The following is a 4,237-nucleotide window of genomic DNA, read 5'->3' as shown; positions in this document are numbered from 1 at the left end:
TTTTCAGCAAGGGAATCAAGAGTGTCTGCCTAAAAGGAAGAATTGCAAATAATGCGAAGCTTGGAAAATAATAGCCACAGCCATAAACCAGAAACTCAACTTTATGAATCCATGTTCATTTACTATTGCACAAGTTTCCTGCTCTGCACTAGGCAAAGAGATGCTCGGACAGAAAAGACAAAGGCCCTGACTCTCCTCCAGGTCGCTTCTGTATGGAGGGGAATCTACTTAACAATAACCTGGTTATACTAGCTGAGCTCCTGTGGAAGCAACCGTGAGGGGCTTCATTTGGGAGAAGGGGTGAAGGGATTAGGAAAGGCTTGCAGATGTTGGAGAGTTGGTTTGAAGGACACATAAAAGTTACCCCGGAGAAGGTGAGGGAGTTTTTACAAGAATGAGAGAAATGGGGTTTGAAGTGTTCCGTGTTATCCAGCAAGAAGTGAGGGTGAAGCTAGAAATGAAGAGTGAAGCTGGGGGGCCATTAGGAAGGAGGCAGGTAGGGGATTTTCTGTTCTGCTGAGAAGATTCCTTCATCCTGCAAGCCTAGAGGGCTATTGTAGGATCTTAAGCTGGGAAATATATTGATTTACCCCGTCTCTGGGGCAGGGTGAAGAATGGACTGATAAGGGATGGGAACAGGAACTGGGAGACCTGTCAATATACTAACCTGGTTATAAGATAAGGAGGTGATAAGGGAGATAAGAAGTGAGAATAGGTTAAGAGCAATGTGGTTTCCTGGGGCTGCTCACCTGACTCTCTCTTCTCACTGTTCCCTCTTTGACGACAGAGGAAATGGTTTCCTGCTGCCTGGGGTGGCTTGGCTGGAGAACCGTTGCCAACTCCCCGTGGGAGCCAAAGAAACGAGGCAGAGGGCTTCCCTCAGCTCCTGAGCAGCGACTGACAGGCCCCTGCCCCAGCTCTACCCTCATTGCTCTCCTACTGGCCCGCTGCCTGCCTGAAGCCACAAACATTTATTTCTTTTCTTCCTGTTTTAGTTTTCACACTCTGGCCTCCATCAATGGCTTCTGAAAGGAAGCACTTGTTCGTGAAAGAGCCATACATTTGCTCGCTGCAGACAAAGGAACTTAAGCAGCTTTATTCAGCAGTTTCTTCACAATTACCCATTTCTTTCTCAGGGCAAAAAAAAAAATTAATCAGCTTTGAAATCCAAATGCAACTCCTAAGAACTTGCTGGGTACTTCATTGTGAAAGTGAGGGAGTCGGGGAGAAACATATTACTTTAGACTCGTGAAAAAAGAAATGGAAAGCTATTTTCTCCACCCAAATCCATCAGCTCTCTCTGCCTCAGTTCTTCTTGCAACGTTTCTATCTTGACATCCCCAAGGAAAGAACAATTGTTAGCTTGATTGTTGTTTTTTCTTTGACTATCTTTTCTTTCTTGGTTTTCTTTTCATTCCTTCTTTTGTGTCTTTTCTAAGTACTTATCCAACTCAACAAGACTTACTCTGGGGTCTCTTGACATTCGGAGGTGAGTGTGCCAAAACAAAAGCACACAGCAGAGCTGAAATATAGAAACATCCCATGGGCGCTGAGAACCTCAAAGAGGCTTTGTAATTTCATATCCTTCAAGGATTGAGACTTTTAATTGAGAAAGGATGTAAATATAACAAATGTAAAAGAATTCCCTGAAGTTTAAGACAGGAACCCTAAGACTATGTCAGGGATTAAAAACTGTGCCTTGAAAATTCTTGATTGACTCCACTAATGAGAGCCTAAGATTTTTTCTTCAAAACCCCGTGCTTGTCTCCTGATTAATTCCTTCCAGTACTTAATCTTCAGTGCATGACACTTTAGCCACTAAGCTTATTATCCTAAAAATAGTATTCTAGCTTTGGCATCTTAGCAGATGTGTATATGAAGATCTTATTTCTACACCATGTCCTTAGGTGTTTAAAAGTTAATATCAGACTTGTACAAAATAAACCATACTAACAGAATTACTATTTCATCAAGCTCAATCTCCTAACTTCTATATGTAAAAGGGCTTGCACATATTTCACCCCTCTGAATCCTCGAGGGAATTGATAGATGTGCTTTTGTGGGAACAAAGGAGAAAGTCACTGTGTGTGCCTCTGAGAGCGGCAGTGTATCTCTACCTGTACAAACAGATCAGGGTAGCTGATTCCACAGCACTGTGGGCAGTGCCTTGTCAGTGAATTTTATGGCAATTTCTATGATAAAAATAAATTATAGGGGATTTTATCTAGACTCTAGGTTAAGAAATTCATTATGACAGGTACAAGGCAAGAAGAGTCAGGCACTGAGATAAAATCAGAGGGGACAATTTAGGTTTGATAATAAGATGATATTTATTTCAATCCTTTTCTCTCTCTTGGCAGTTTTAGGTGAATGGATACACAGGACGACTTTTCAGCTCACATAAAACCATTATGAGGAGAAAGATATCATAACACCTCACGGTACTTGCGGTCATGAATGTGGTTACCTTACTGTGTCAGATTTTCCTAAAATTATAATGTGATGTCAGCTATTACCACCTGCTGGAAATGCTGCCCTGCCTCCCGAGCACACTGCTCCCCCTCACAGGCAGAAGATTCAAGTGGCTGGAAGTCGAGACAAGCTTGGCCCCCTGCCACTGTGCCAGGAATGTGTAATCAATAGGAAAAATACACCGGCCTTGGGTTTCTCCTTCATCAGTCTTCTAAATAGAGGTCCACTCTCTGCCCCCCTTAAAAAACATTAAAACCTAAGTTATACATATACTTTTGATGGCATCACTGTTAAATAAATTTCTCAAAAAATATATCAGTGGCTTGGCACAGCATAGCCTAAAACTTTTTATCTTCCTCAACATTTCCACTTTCTAGCCCCAGTGGTTCAAATATGAAACAGAAATCACTGTATAGCCACTTCACAAGTCAAGGAAGGTATGACATAGGTGACTGACATTGTGCTGTCAATATTTTTTAAATGCTCATTCTAAATAGGATGCAGCAAGCTATTTACACTCTCCCTTTTGTTGTGCGAGTACCCTTGAAATTGCAGTGCTTAATTATATGATGACTATTTTAAGATGGTCAGAAAATATTGCACTCCTTTTATCCTCTTACCAATCACAACAAAATAGAGGAAAAAGATGAAGAGCGTATAAACTGAAAAATCTCCTGGCTGTATACTACCTAAAACAATACACTTATTGCTATGCATCAGTAATACTGCGAGTTCATCATATCATCTCTGGACTCTGGGTTATCTTCATCCATTCAGGTCTCTGTCCCCAGCTCTGCCTCCAAGTCCAGCATCATCCTATAGCTGAGATGTGAGATGCACATAATGGCTACGTTCAATACCTTGGTTTCTTGGTGCCCTGTCACCTCCATTCCAGGGACATATTTTTTTCACTTGTATGCAGCTATCCACTTTAGGTCCTTAATGTAGACACTGATTCTCCCACTTCTGCAATAATATAATTAGACATCCTACTTTCTCACCAGGACCCTGGCATCTTCCAGCATTCTTATGCATCAGTGCAAATCAACTTTTCTTCAGGATCCCCAAACCACAGGCCAATCTTCTCTTTCCACTTATATCAAGGTCCTACAGATTTCACTTTCATATTCAGGTAAGTCCACCACCTCCCAAAGGCTGTTGACCCTACCATCAATTTCTTTTTCCCACTGCCTTTCTGTCCATTCACCTGGCATAATCCAGAGAACCTGGTGTCTGCCAAACTATACGGATTGTTGGCAACATTAAGTAATAGTCACTGATCTCAACTGGGGACTCAACACAGTCCAGATATTATGCTTTATTTCAGTGGCCAGCACTCTCTGTTTTTCCATCAAAGCTATGTCAAACATTCTGTAACTGAGAGGACAAAGCTTGCCTACAACGCAGATGTGGGAGTTGTGGGGGAAAGATGGTAAGGGAGGCCATGGGAATGGGTGCAGTGGTTTGGGGAGGATGTGAGGAATGAGAAGGAAATGGGCCTTGAAAAGAGCCCTGAGCGACACTCATAATATAACATGTTCAAAAAAACAAAAATGTCTTACAAAAAAAATTCACAAGGAATGGCGAAAAATGGATCAGAAAACCAAAGAAAGTGGAGTGTCAGTTAGGCCAAGTGAATTGATTATTTAAGAAGAAGGGGTCAGTGAAAATGCCAGACATTACTGACTGGCTGCACAGATACAAAACCCTCCAGGTTAAAGGTATAGATGTCATTGAGGACTGTGGAGAGGGACATTTCAGAGGT

Source organism: Phyllostomus discolor, chromosome 4, assembly GCF_004126475.2.
Source record: "Phyllostomus discolor isolate MPI-MPIP mPhyDis1 chromosome 4, mPhyDis1.pri.v3, whole genome shotgun sequence".
NCBI lineage: Eukaryota > Metazoa > Chordata > Mammalia > Chiroptera > Phyllostomidae > Phyllostomus > Phyllostomus discolor.
The sequence above is the reverse complement of the archived record's forward strand: the minus strand, read 5'-3'. Positions refer to the sequence as shown.